This window comes from Humulus lupulus, chromosome X, assembly GCF_963169125.1.
Source record: "Humulus lupulus chromosome X, drHumLupu1.1, whole genome shotgun sequence".
Lineage (NCBI taxonomy): Eukaryota > Viridiplantae > Streptophyta > Magnoliopsida > Rosales > Cannabaceae > Humulus > Humulus lupulus.
The window spans coordinates 148,887,151-148,903,140 of record NC_084802.1 but is presented as its reverse complement, the minus strand read 5'-3'; the positions used below and the strand labels follow the sequence as shown (position 1 = coordinate 148,903,140).

General features: G+C 33.1%; 1 long non-coding RNA gene across 1 annotated transcript; it reads left to right on the top strand.

Moving 5' to 3' along the window:
- Window positions 1-60: 60 nt before the first annotated feature.
- On the top strand, window positions 61-402 carry LOC133807240 (uncharacterized). The gene is made up of 2 exons (XR_009879227.1): window positions 61-165; window positions 249-402. It is a non-coding gene; the product is annotated as an uncharacterized LOC133807240 (long non-coding RNA).
- The last annotated feature ends 15,588 nt before the right edge of the window (window positions 403-15,990 follow it).

The window sequence follows — 15,990 nt, the reverse complement described above, 5'->3', positions numbered from 1 at the left end:
TCAGAATGGGTTTAAAATTCCTGAAACTTCCCCCTTATCACATTGAAAATCATCTTTAAGGCTGTTGAGACAAATGAAAAAACCTTGGATCAGCATAAGGCATATATTGCTGAACAACAAAGAGAGGTTGAGCGAGTTCGTCAAAGAGAACAACTTCTAGTCAAGGTTTGTTTATGGGTTTAGCTTTTTGTTCTCATTATTTCTTGGCCCATTCATGCATGAAATTCCTTGTTTGCAATTATTTGTAGGCTGAGACCATGAAAAAGAAAGTGCCATGGATAAAGTATGACATGATGAAGGCGACATATTTGGAAGCCAATGAAAAGGAGAAAGATGCAAAGAAAAAACTGGATTATTAGTTAATCAGGTTATTCTGAATGTCAGGAAGAGTTGTTTCAGGTGTGTAGAAGGTTTTGAGAATAAAACAAAGATAACACAAGTTTCAAAGAAAGGTTGTTCATTTCATGGTCTACATAAGTCACATGTATACAGCTGCACTGGTGTTGAATATTTTATGAGATCCTAGCATATAAATTATCTTGTATATTACCTTTGTTGAGTTGTACTATTAGTTTCAATTAATTATAGTCATGGTATAACAATCTTGCCAATATGTCAGAAGTCATGTGTGTTTGTTGCTTCTTATTTCTACATGTGTATATAGCATATCAAAATACACAAGTTAAATAAATACTCAAGGATCATGTATTATATATATATAGTCAGTTATTTATTATTATTAATTTCATGAATATACATTTGTGTGTGATGATCAGGATATTACAAAATCAGAGTTGGGAGCGACAAGTCATGCCAATTGTGATGGTGGTCAAGAACATGCCCAAATTAACCATAATTTGGAGCCTTTGACACATATTGATGAACAAGGTAGTGGGAGTGGAGACATTACTAGCTCGATTCCTCCGCTTGTGAATGTTAAGACTGATCTTCATGAACCAAACTCTCAGGCTCAGCACTCTGGTCCTGGTCCTGGTCCTGGTCCTGGTCTTGGTCCTGGTTCTTGGATATATTTGGACTGTATTTACTATTATTATAATCTTTTCTTACCTAGTATTGGAAGAGATTTTATTTTAATGATGGAAGTAAACTTTTAAACCTTTTTATAGGATAAGATCTTTGACAGGTAATTAATTAAATGTATTATTTTGTAAAAAGGTATTGGATAATTTTCTATTTCTAAGTATGCTCTCTTCCCCTGACATTTTCATATTTTTATTATATGACAAAGGATATTGGCTAATCGCCAGTCTGCTACTTGCTCAAAGGAGAGGAAAGCTCGCTATATACAAGAACTTGAGCGAAAAGTGAAAAGTTCAGAATCTTCAAACAGGAGCAACAAGCTCAATTACGTGACGGTAAGTATGTAGTGTACTGCATTATTTTTTAGTCCTAAAATAATGTTCCATTTTTAATGCCATATCTTATTGGTGTCATCTAAAATGTTATACATCACTGAATGAAAAACTTAAGAAGGAAGTTGAGAGGCTAAAGATTGCCACAGGGGAGATGATGAACCATTTTGAATCATTTAACATGGGAATGCATCAAATGTCATATAATTCATCAAATTATTTTCCAGCTATCTAGTGATATTTATTTTTTCCTTTCCACCCATACACCACATATAATGATTTTCTTTTACGATTGTCTTTTAAACTGTAGCTATTAGTCTCTAGTTTACTACTAACCTTAGTTTAAAGAACTAAAACTTTTGAATTGAAATTGACAGGTACGTATTCCTTAGTTTAAAGAACTAAGACTAACTACTTAAGCCATGATGCCATAAGAAAAACACAACTTTTATATAAATCATTTTTGTGACTGAAAACCACATTCATCCTTTTTATTTCTTCTGCAACCTCAAGTTCTCTATTTATTTTAGTTTTAGTTTGACTTTAATGGTGTTTATTCTGTATTGTAGGCTAAAACTCTACTTGGATATTTAAGAGAACCAAGACAATTACATAAGAGAACTAAGGCAACAAGAAGTTCTTCTTCAAGTTGTTGGGTATTATTTTCTTTCTTGCTTGTAAGAATTATGGAGATTGAGGATTTGATGTATTATTTACATTGAGAATAATGAATTTTTATTGAGAATTATAATGAATTTTTATTGAGAATTATTTAGTCTCATGGGGATTTGATGTATTATTTACATTTTAATTGTATGAATAAATGTATATGTATATGAATTTTTATTATGATAAATATAATTTTTTTTTACAAGTTATGGTAATAATAATTAATTATGTGAGTAATTTTTTTATTTAAATTTATATCAAACATCAATTGTTAAAAATATAATTAAAGTTTTAAAAAATATATATGGAAATATTATATATATATATAAATTTAATGATATGGCGACACATATTAACTGTCGGCGTTGCTAGCAACGGCGACACGTATTAACTGTCGGCGTTGCCAGCAACGGTGACACGTATTAACTGTCGGCGTTTCCAGCAACGGCGACACCTATTAACTGTCGGCGTAGCTACCCCTACGCCGGCATAGGCAAATACGACAGTTAGTCGACTGTCGTCATTGCTCAATAGCGACAGTTAAAAACTGTCGGAAAAGCCCGTTTTTGTAGTAGTGTATCCCTCTCCTTCACGTTGTTTATTTTTTTTGCTGAGAAATTTTTTGGTTGTATCTTTAAGTGATAGAAATGATACAAAAGGGGTAATTTAGGAAATTAATAATCTCAAAAGGTCATTTTTCTACCATTTTTAAAATGGGAACATTGGGCCATTTGTTATAAATTCTCTTTTGACTTTTTTAACATGAAAAATCTCAGGTTTTACGCAAGGTTCATCAAGGTTAAAGTTAAATCCTCACCTCTCTTGTCAAGATAAGGCTAGTGTTTATATCACTTCCTCATTTTTTCTAAGACCCATGAACTAAGATTCCCAAACAAATATGCACTGCCACGACAATGGGGCTGAAATGAGTTCAATAGTCATTTTTGCGCCTAAAACGACTTTTCGTGGTACCATTTCATGACGGTGGGAAAGCAGGGTGTGAGGGTAAATGATTTTACACTTGGGTCACGAGGAACACATTGATGATGGCAGTGAGGCTCACCTCCACTTGTGATGGCTGGATCTAGGCTTGAAACTCACAGCTCTGAATAACTCGATGTTCGTTGTAAATGGCGTTTTGGTGACAACAAATGGGCATTTTGAGTTCCTCTCAACATGGGCTTTCCATTTCCGTCGTCATTCCCAAGGTTTTAGAAACCTGATTTATTTTTTTTTGAAATATCTTCGTCTTTTCTTGGCAAGGGTCTGAGATAGTATAAGGGTTTCTCTCATCTTCTTTCATTATGTCTCTAATAATGTATGGGTAGATGTAAGTTTTTTTTGTTGATTTTAATTTTAACTTATTTAAATAAATAAAGTTATATGGATTTGTTCAAAGTTTAAAAATGTATGAATCACCACTGCAAAAAAGGATTTTTAGGATTTGCATTGCGAGTCCTAAAAAACTTTTTAGGACTCGCGGGGCGCGAGTCCTCTATTTGAGAGCCTTAAAAACTGAGGTTTGCGAGTCCTAAAAGAATGTTTTTAGGACTTGCGTTGCGAATCTTAAAAGGGGTTTTTTAGGAATTGCATTGCAAGTCCTAAAAAGTTTTTACTACTACAAAAAAAAAGTTTTTTAGGACTCGCAATGTGTGTCCTAAAATATTTATTTGAGTACCTTTTAATTAATTATATAATTTTATTTTATAAATCAAAATTTGGGTAAAATGCCCAATTTTTTTTTAAATCTCATTATCGCTGAATGAATAATAAATATATACTTATATATTTAAAATAAATAAATTATAAAAAAATATTAGAACTATTATTATTATTAGTTGAATGACTATATTAAAGATACACAAAAATAAAATCAAAGCAAACATTGTTGAGATAACTACAATCATATGCAAACATTAATCTATACCAATAATATTACATGATTATATACAATCAACCTGAATAACATATCTGAAACTTTTCCATTGACATAAAGATCCAAACAAAACTTTTCCATTGACATAAAGATCAAAACAAATACAACACCTGAAAATCCAAACACACACAACCAGCCAGCCACCACCTGAAAATGAAGACTCGCCTTCGAGCCACCCCCTCTGTGAGCCAGCATTGCAGTGAGCTCCTCCGCGAGCCCCTCCGACCCATCGCCTCTATGAGCCAACATTGCAGCGAGCCCCTCCACAAGCTCCTCCGAGCCACCGCCTCTGTGAGCCAGCGTTGCAGCGAGCCCCTCCGCGAGTCCCTCTGCGAGCCACCGCCTCATCTGCTTGAGCAAGCCACGGATCTCATCGACAACGTTGCAACGAGCCCCTCTGCAAGCCATCGTTGCAGCGAGCCCCACCGCGAGCCACCGCCTCATCTGCTTGAGCAAGCCACGGATCTCGTCGACGGCGTGAAGTTTGGGAGGGAGACAAGGATATGCATGGGTCGGCAGGGGAGAAGAGGTTTGGGAGGGAGACAAGGAGATGCATGGTCGGCAGGGGAGAATAGGGTTGGGAGGGAGGCTGGAACTTTTAGGGTTAGGACTTTAGTTTATTAGGTCAGATTTTTTTTTAAATACAATATTCGGGCCCCAAATAAATAAAATTAAATTTTCTTTTCTTTTTTTAAAAAATAAAAATAAAAGAAATCTGTTTTTTTTTTTAATTTAGTTATTAAAATAAAGCTTTAATTTATTCATTTATTTATCATTTTTTACTTAAAAGCTTTTAGGACACCTAAAGTGAGCCCTTAAAAGTCACCACTAATATTACACTTAAATTTTCTATTAAGGTTTTTTAGGACTCACATATGTTTTTAGGACACTTATTGCGAGTCCAAAATACAATTTTTAATGAAAATTGGGGGGAATTTGAAATTTTTTTAAATTAAAATTTTTAGAATACACATAAGTTTTTAGGACTCGCAATGCAAGTCCTAAAAGCATTCTTTTAGGGCTCGCAACGCGAGTCCTAAAAAGTCTAGGAGGTGTTTGTTTTAAAAAAAAAAACTCAAACATTTAGGACACAGCGAGTCCTAAAACAAATTCTTTAAGGACTCGCAACTTGAGTCCTAAAAAGTCCAGGATGCTTTTTTAGGACTCGCATTTAGGTGAGTGTCCCAAAAATGTGTCCTAAAAATGTGTTTTTGTAGTAGTGAATAAAGTTCACCAGGTCTACAAAGTTTTTTTAGGATTTTTTATATTTGGTCCACCATGAGTTTTTTCGTTTCTTTTTTATTATAATTTTTATTTTCTTGGTCTTTTTTGGTCCACCATGGCTAGGGTGTGGCACTGGCAGTCATTGGGAAAACTTTCAGAGTTCACTCGTTACTTTTTGATGCCTTGGACCTATTTTTGCATGGCTATTTTTTTTGGAGAAAACCATGAAACAGATTTGTTTGCAGAGGTGAGTTATGATTTAGCCAGATACCAATATTTATTCTTGTTTGTAGCTTTGGTTCAATTCCCACTTGTTACATGGCTAGGCAATAGAATTGTTCAGTAGCCTTTAATTTTGATTTTTCTCTTATAAAGATCTTTTTTTTTTCTATCCTAAAGAGATTAATAAATCGAATGTGGTTTGTGACTTTTTGTTTTTTTTTCCCACCTTGTTATTAGATTCACATAGCCACAATTAAGGCAGATGGGACAGAGAAAGGAAATGTGTGTCGTAACTCATTATTGTCCCTTACATTGTTTAGGGGCAAAGTAAAATATATATAAATATAATCACACATATATATAATTAATGTAATGTAATTTGGCTTAGTCATTCTGCATAGTTTAGCCATTCATGATATATTTATATATTTTAGCTTTTAAATCTCATACCAATTCCTACACAAATTTGCATTCATTTCAAATCAACTTTTGGAGATATATTCATTTTACATTAATTTGGCTTCTTACAAGGTAAGTGCACATTCATTATATATTTATTGATATCGCACAAATTTGACATTTTTTTTAAAGATAATACAAAAATTCTGTTTTGATATCATGTTCAAACATTTGTCGTGTCTCTAGCCATTATACTCTTTTTTTTTTTTAGTTATGATCAATCAAAGCTGGTTGCAAGACATTTATGAGAGTATTCAACTATTGATATCATATAAAATTAGTTTATTCTTTAGTATATATATGGTTTTTATGCTGAGAATTAATTTTTTAAAGTTTAAATAGGATTGAATTTGGATACTAATCTGAATTTCGAGATTTTAATTCATTTATATATTTATATATATATATATATATTCAAAGAGTGATATGTAGTCAAACACATTACTCTTCTTGAATTAGGTCCCACCAAATGTTAGTCTCTTCCTCTTTAATAAATTTTTCTTACAAAACATTGGTCAAATACATTACTCTTTCTCTTGGCTATTTTGTTGGAACTTCTCAGCCTCTTTCGTAAATTTTCCATATTATAACCTTGGTTATATATATATGTACCTATTTGGCCACATTATAATATAGATGTCATTTTTTATATTGATCGTCTCGTGATACTAGGAATTTTCTTATATTTGATTCTAAATTCTTATGGCACGTGATAATAGATTTATATCAACTTTCAATTGGAAAAACAAAATGTATATAAACTTTTAATATTACCATTCATACTTTAGTTCTATTTTATTTTCTCCTCTTCGCATTATTATTTAATTCGGATTTGACTCACTTTCATTATATATTATAACATTGTAAATGTGTGTATGTACAGACTTCAAAGAAACTTTTTTTGCAACAGTTTGCAAGAGGTATGCTTCTAATTTTTATTTTAATACTATGCAAATGTTAGAGGAGTTGAATATCTTAAATATTCATCCATAGTGAAGTAGGTTCTGAGATTGTTACTGTGTGCTGCGATGATAACGGAAGGTTGAGAACTTGTGTGTTTTAGTGAAGTAGGATCTGAGAAATTTGGCTGTTGCAGAGACAAGGAAGAAAACTTGTGTGAAGTGTGAATTGATATTGGCAGATGGTTGGTTGCTAGTATGGGGAAAATGTTATTCGATTTTATGTAGACTTGTCTATGATTATCCTATAATTGAATTGTGCTTATTTGATTGGTTTGATTATAACATATACTTGTATGAATGTACTTATTGTGTGTTGGCATACACATATAGCATAACATTTTGTACTTCTTGTTTTATATGTTAGTTCTCTTCTTGTCCCTTGTCTAATGTCTTTGGTAAGGTGATTTATAACATTGAGTGTCACTTTTGGTTCTTGTGATCACGTTTATGTTTAATAGTATAAAGTGCTATATAAAAGTTTGAAATTATTAGCATATTGGTTGATAATTCATAGTTATATTGGACTCTCAGTTTCATTCTTTTGGACTAGCATTTATTGATTTTATCAGCTTTGGGGTATATTTTTGTTTTAGTGTCAGTGCTTAATTTTTTTAGATTTATTGATTTTAGTGTATATTACGTATTTATATATTTTGTTGGATACTTTGCTTCCGATTTTGGTATGTTTATTCATATTCGGGGTATATATATAGACTGTTGTGTTGGTGGCTTTTGGTACCCTGTATATAATTTTATATTTGGTATTCTATGGCATATTTGTATTCTGTTTACTCTGTTAGTGGTGAAGACTTTGTTTATTATCTTGTTATGTTAATCAGCTTTAAGGTATATTTGTGTTTTGATGTCAGTGCTTTATTTTTGTTTAGATTTGTTGATTTTAGTATGTATTATGTATATATTTTTTGTTGGACACTTTGCCTTTGATTTTGTTATGTTTATTCAGATTTAGAGTATATATGTGTACTATTGTAATTAAGTTATTTTTTGTGATCCATTTTTTACATTCATTGATTTTGGTATATATATATATCTATATATAAATATGTTTTTGTTGGATATTTCTTTCTGGTATTATTATGGTTAATTATATTTATGGTATTTTTTTTTTTTGCCAATGATATTAAAATAATGAGTATGCTTATTATGTTGATGATTATAAGACTGATTGTGCTCTTATATTTTAAAGGCATACAAAGTGTCATAAATGCCCATAATAAGTCATTATTTTTTCTTTTTGAAATCCTTATGATGATTAAATTGGGGATATTCTATTATTAAATTGGGAATTTTGTTATACTGTAATTCACAACATCATTGGTCTCCCAACCGTCTAAAACCTTGTCGGCATTCTTACAAGGTCAGTTTTTGCTTAATAATCTTTAAGAGGGATTAATCAACTAATTTTACATATTTATATTGTTGGTTCTCTCATTCATTTGTTAATATATTATGGTAAGATATATTATTTAATTATAATTTGAAGTCTTTAATTCATTGGTGCAGGAAATACACATGACTAACTTTTAAGGTGGATGCCTATATTTATTACAAAGAATATTGAGAAAAGAAACATGATTGAGTTTGCAGTGATTTGGAGAAGAGAATTATGTTATCTTGCTGAGATTTGTTGTATTATATATTTTGAAGTTTATGGATTTATAATAATATAATGATTTTTTATTGAGAATTATTTAGTCTCATGTGGATTTAATATATTATTTTCATTTCAATTGTATGAATAAATGTTGTATGTATATGAATTTTTATTATGATAAATATAATTTTTTTACAAGTTATGGCAATAATAATTAATTATGTGAGTAATTTTTTTATTTATATTTATATCAAACTTCAATTGTTAAAAATATAATTAAAAGTTTTAAAAAAATATATCGAAAAATTATTATTTATATATATATATAAATTTAATGTTACGGTGACACCTAATAACTGTCGGCGTTTCTAGCAAACGGTGACACCTAATAAATGTCGGCGTTGCCAGCAACGGCGACACCTATTAACTGTCGGCGTTGCCAGCAACAGTGACACCTATTAATTGTCGGCGTAGCTAGCAATGGTGACACCTATTAACTGTCGGCGTAGCCATCAATGACGACATCTATTAACTGTCGACGTTGCCAACAATGACGAAAGTGTTTAACTGTCGGTGTAGCTATCCCTACGCTGGCACAGGTTAATACGACAGTTAGTCAACTGTCGTCATTGCTCAATAGCGACAGTTAAAAACTGTCGGGAAAACCCGTTTTTGTAGTAGTGTTTGGACCTAAAAGCCCTCCAAATTCTCCCAAACTTTTTTGGAATCCTTAGATACCTCCATGTATCACTTTGGACCCAGAAACACAATTTTTAAGCGCCTACAATTGAAACTCAAATTTCACATTTTCATCATGTGAAATTAATGTGTTTTATACCTATCTTGTATAATAACACTTATCATTTGTACTTAACCAATCATAATGGTTATGTTCTAATTATTGAAGCATAAGGTGTATGATGCAAGGCTTTAGGCTGGGGTCTTAATCGTTGGTAATCCAGATATCTTTAGATTTAAGCATAAAGGCTCGTTAAAGTTTTTTTATAACCCATGTGGGCTTTGTTAATGTTTAATAATTGTTAGTGATAAACTTAAATGCCCAAAATAATTAAAGTATGTATAACTTCCATAATTAAGTCGAGTATACTATATGCTTAACTACAGTATTAGCTAAGCAGAGAAGGATTGCACTTGGGATAAGAAAAAGAAAAATCTAGCAAAACACTAAGAAGTCCAAGTAACTAAAACTTTGATTTCTATGGCTACAACATGGAATAACTTCTATATTCCTTGCTAAATTTAAGACACATGCACAAGTATACACGGTGTTGTAGAAGGTATACGAGATAGTTGTCCTAGCAGATATGAGTCGTGAAGAGTGTTCCAATAAATTTACGACTGGTATTGTGTCCTGGGCTTATTTTATGTATACCAGCTATGGTGAAGATTATTGGTAAGTAGTGGTATCGGTTGCGTTTGGATGGAGGTGTGGTAGGTCGTGCATACAATCTATTAGTGTGATCTGGATACCCGATAATTTCTAAATCTTGTTAGACTAGTATGACTTTAGTCATACCCGTAACATTTGATGTGATATATACGCTTTTGATTGATAGAAGTGATATGGAGCCCTATGTACTGCTATTGAATTTATGTGAAAATATCTCTTCTTGATTGAATTGCTATATGGTCTAATGCAACTAAAGAATTGATTTGTTCCCTAAATTCTTAGACTTCATTAATGAAAGAACGCATTAGTGTTCTTATACTGCTAATAGGACTCAGAGAAAGTTTTGAATCCTAAATCTGGAATATTTGTATGTACGAGTTCGTCTTGAGGACTCATCATTAACGACTTGCCCTTTTATTATGTATGATTTCCTATTTTTAAGGTTTATTTTAATAAGTGTTATTGTTTACCAAGTTGTTTCATGTTGTAGGTAAGTGCAAGTACAAGATTGAGTAGTGAGATTTGAAGCCACTTTGCTGGAGTGTACATATGGCCTAACCGTGGAAAGTCAGAGGTTTTTCAATGTTTTCATAACTTTATAAACTTATGACCCACTCTACTAATTTTTGTAGTTTTAACTGGTCATAATATTTGAAATAAGCGCATACTTCGAAAAAATATTTATATGGATTTTAGGAAACCTTTTAAATGAAAATACTATATTTTCAGTAAATTATTCTTATAGAATTAGTGAGACATTACACCACATGCAGCGCCCCCTCGACTATCACAAGTAAGGGGGAAAAATAGTGAAAATGTTAGACGTCGGTCCTATCGCCCACCTACGAACGATGAAAGAAGATATCCTAGGAACCCTTGAGGTGGCTACTCGGTCACCTATAAATATGGAGACGAAGACCCAAACAATAACAACGAAGAATATGAATATGAGCAACCTAACCTCTGAGACGGGCTCAACACTCAAAGGAACAAGAATGTTCCTAGGGAGGGTGTAGGGGGCTATGGGCATGAGCAACCTGATCTGCTTGAAAACCTAAACACTCGCAGAAATGGGGGCATGCATGAAGGTAAATCTTAGAAATTCAAAGATTAAATAATAATCTAGAAAAAAAAACCATAAAATAGACAGTGAAATTACACCACCTAGATAAATGAAATCCTCAATAAAATTTATATAGAACCTCAGAGAAAAATCACAAATTATAATGGGAAAGTCAAAAACAAAATCAAAATAACCTATCTCGAATAGTTAGGGTTTTAGAGAGATACGATCTTTTAATTAAACAATTAAGTCTTTAAACTTGGGAAAAATGAAAGGGCTTATACATAAGGAGTATCATTGTCCAAAATATATATTCTACACCTTCCTAAATTTGCTTGAAGCTTTACCAAGATGGAATGACAAGTGGGATTTAAAAAGCTTTTGAAACTCACACAATTCAAGCAATTCTTAGTCAGTTTCTTGTAGAATATAAGCATTCATATAAAGCTAGAAAGAGATGTTTTAGAGAGAGAGAGAGTTGAAATTTTTTATCAAGGATTGACAACTCTAAAGGATCCCTTTTATAAGGTATGCATCGTCATTAGGACTAACTAATAGAAGTACCTTGAATATTTTTTTCATTTCCCATTTGGACTTAAACTCCATCCTTTGCACTTTCAATGGTTTTAAAAGGGTCTTACCATAGGTTGCCTGAATGGTGGCACAAGTATCATACCACCATCCTTGTAGCTTTCCTTGGATTGCATTAACTTCACTCAAGGCTACAATGATCTCAACATCAAATGCATTGGCCTTGGTATCCTTACTTAGGATTGCAATGTTCTCATCATGAAATGCATTGACCTTAGTACCTTTACATACTTTTGCAATGATAGCATAATCAATTGCGTTGACATGTTTACCTTATCTTAAGGTTGCAATACTCTCATCGCTAATGATATAAATATTGTCAATGTTATTTAGGGTGACAATACACTCCACATTGAATGCATTAATATCAATTAGGGTTACAATGCATTCCTTGTTGATTGCATGAAATTTAATTGAGGTTACAAAGATCTCATTATCAATTACAATAACCCAATTAAATTTATTTTAGAGTACAATGATCTCAATATCAATTGCCTTAACCCTAATTTTATTATTGTTCATTTTACAATTACCATATTTCACATGATAATCAATAATTTTACAACAAAAAAAAAACAAGTATAACAATAGCCTTTAAATTGTTCATCAACATTTACAATTGTACTCATGTATTTGCAAATAAACTCTAACTTAAATAAAAATGGTAGCAAGCATTTCTCAGTCAAATTCTTAAATTCTACACTAAAATTACAAAATTTGATAATAGCTTTCATCATTAGAATATAATCTCAATTTGTATCTTCATTTTTAATTGATGAAGGTCATAGATCCACATTTACATCTAGGTCACGCTTATCCAAGTAGAAGTTTCTTTGGACTTCCATGGTTTAGTGTTCAACACAAACAAAATCTTCAAACAATGATTTGAGAGTTGTAAAAGATGCACAAATTTCCTCCATTGTCTATTTATGCAAAACAGAAAGAAATGAGAAATTAGTAATAGCGATTTTGATTGCTAAGAATTTATGGCTTACAAACTCTAAATCCACAAACGAATAATAGGAATAAACTCAATAATACAAACCCTAGTGACTATTATGAAGGCAAATCTTGTAAATTAAATAATTAAATCATAATCTAGAAAATGGCATAAATTAGATAGTGAATTATACCTGCTAGATAAATGGAATCCTCACATAAAATATAATATAACTATTTAAGATAAAATCACACATTATAATGGGAAACACAAAAACGAAATTAAAATAGTCTATCGCAAATAGTTAGGGTTTTGAAGAGATACAACATTTGAATCGAACAATTGAGTCTTCAGACATGGGGAAACATCAAGAGACATATACACGAGTAGTATCGTTGTCTAGAATCTTTATCCCAAGCCTTCCTAAAGTTGCTTGAAGCTTCACCAAGATGGAATGAGAAGTTGGATTTAGTAAGTTTTTGAAACTTACACTATTCAAGCAATTCTTGGTGAGTTTCTTGGAGAAAATAAGTGTTCTTAGAAAGCTAGAGAAAGAGAGAGAGAGGGAGAGGGGTTAGAATGAGAGTTGAAAAGTATGATCAAGTCATTAGCACTCTAAAGCACCCATTTTATAGTGTAGGCATCGTCACTAGAACTAACAAATGATAACACACCTTTTAAACACAATTTTTTTTTTCCAAAACTCACATTTATCTCTCAGTGTCAGGTGACATGACGCATGTTGTAACCATTAATTAGTTTAAGGACTATAGGCGACATGTCTCCATATTGGTTGCGACATGTCATTATCCCATTGCCTAAGGTGTCCGAAAATGCCCTTAAACACTTCCAAATGACTCTAAACATTTAGGAGATGGTTGGATACCTCATTGTATCACTTTACACACACAAAAAAAGTCATATATAGATGTCTACAACAAAACTCATATTTTCACTACAACTTAAGTAAAATTGTTAAGTTTTTTACACCACCATGTGTAATACTACTTAACCATTCTATTTAACTAATCTCAACATGCCCAGCCATGCCGATAACTTCGGGCACGAGCATCCTAACATGCATGACTTTCTGAATGCCCATAGGCATGGGGTTGTACCAAGAGAGGTGTCCCCCGCTACTCCTGTCGAATAGGTGAATAACCCTCTCTTGACCAAAATTGCCTTGATGCACCAATAGATGGAAAATTTCCTAAGGCGCCAGGGTAAAGACTCCGACTCTGAGGACGAAGGGAGTGAACCCTTCACTCATCATATACTAGACTCTCCCATGTAATTTAGGTTTTAAATACCGGTCATGGACTGGTATGATGGTACTACCGACCCCACCAATCATTTTTCCAAGTTTAACAGGTAAGTGACCTTACACAACGTGTCATGCCCGATGCACTTGCATCTCACTCACTCTCAAAGGTGCAACATACCAATGGTTTATGAAAGATAAGGCAAGAACCATTCATCCATGGTCGTAGTTATCGGGCGACTTCCTGAGACAATTTCTTATCGTGAAGAGTGTGGCTTTTGAAGTAAAATCTTTGGCCAACATCAAGCAATGTTCCAAAGAGAACCTGAAGCAATATATCAAGCGCTTGAATGATGAAGTCACTTAAACCAAGCAAGTGGATGAGGGCCAGTGATCGATGGCTCTACAAGCAGGAATCCAACCCCACAACTCCCTTTTGGAAGAACATGTAGAATCATGGGTGCCACAGGATTGGCGATTTCATAAGGCAAACCCAAAAGTAAATTAACTAGGAAGAGGCCCTCTAAAGTTCCGCTACATCTGGTACGCTTGTCGCTCACTCACATGAAAAGTCCTATAAATATGCCAAGAATCTAACTCTAAAACTATAAAATAACACCAATAAAATTGCGGAAAATTTAAAACTTTACATTTGAATAATACTTACAACCTTTCAAGAGGAAGAAGGTAAATCTAAACTTATGCAGTTATACAAAACTCTTGAAAAATCCTATACATGTAACTCCTTGCTACTGAGTCTGAAGTCCACAAGCTGTCCAAGTATAAGGCCACACCTAAAAAAGGTTGGGACAACAACATAATGAGCTAACACTAGTAAGTAAATATCATGCATTGCATGTATGCATATATACATATACCATGAGCTTGATATTGCATGACAAAAAGTATACTAATAGCGTCAACAGAAATAAGACCAACATAACGGTCTTCAATCTCTCACTCAAAACAGAAACACAAATAGTCAAGATCAACTATTGAACAATTGCATTTAATTTGATGCTAACTTTATAACTCAACATAGCATACTCAAAACCCTTGAATAGAATCAGCTATAACATCTCCTTGAGACGTGTCAGTTGATCAACAACCTCGGTTAATACGTCACCCACAAGTCCTCAATGGTCAAGATCTTATTTTGTGTCATCATTATGGTCCATGATAAACATAAGTACACCCATCTCTCTCAACAATTACCAATAAGGCCTTTATCCTTTCTACCCTAGTAGACATTTCATGTCTAACACTTATCTATAATCTTATTTGACAAGCTTATCTGATCATGTATTTCACTATGCTAGACATAGCATTTATAGTTAAGAGACTCGTGAATCGATATTGGTCGTGTATAAAGACAACTAGGTTCTTCTTGCACCACCAAGCTTTGACAATTCTCTTTAAACCTATTTCGAATGTTAGGTTATTCTTCGAGCACTCTATACTTAGATTTGTGCCAAGCCACCTAACTTAGACCACTAATAAATTTAGTATATTCAAATTTTGTACTTGGGTTCACACTTCTTAAAACCCTCTAACTTATTCTAATATTAATGCAAGCTAACTTGGGCTCCCACTATCTTTAATAGAAATATAAACTCTTTATAACCTTAATTACACTCTAATAATTAGACACATTTCCGGTAAGATTGTGCTAAGGTTAATAGTTAATGTATCCTACTCTTAAGTTTACAATAGCTTTAGAATTAGACACTCCCGTAGTTGATAACTGGACAAATGAGTTGTCTTAAGCAATAGAGACATCCTATCATTATCAGGTAATCTAAACCACTCTCGCAGATTCAATATGCACAACTAATTCATGCACGCTCAACATCACTGCCGGTATCCATATTATATGTCCGAGCATGCTTGAGGCTCTATTGGTATCAATATCACATCAAATGTTACGGGTATGACTAAAGTCACAACAGTCAAATGGGTCACAGACCACACTAGTGGATTGTATGCACGACCTACCACACCTCCATCTGCACCTAGCCAGTACCACTTACCATACCTCTATATGGACCCAGCCGATAAAACTTACCACAATTCCATCCAAACCCAGCCGGTACAACTTACCACTGTTCCATCCAAACCCAGCTGGCACCACAACTTACCGTTGCTCCTTTCCATAGCCATCATACACAATAGGCCCCAGGCCACAATACCATTCACAATTTCGTCCGAACTTGGTTTACGATTCAAGTTCACTTGGATAATGATCTCGTACACTTTCTACTACA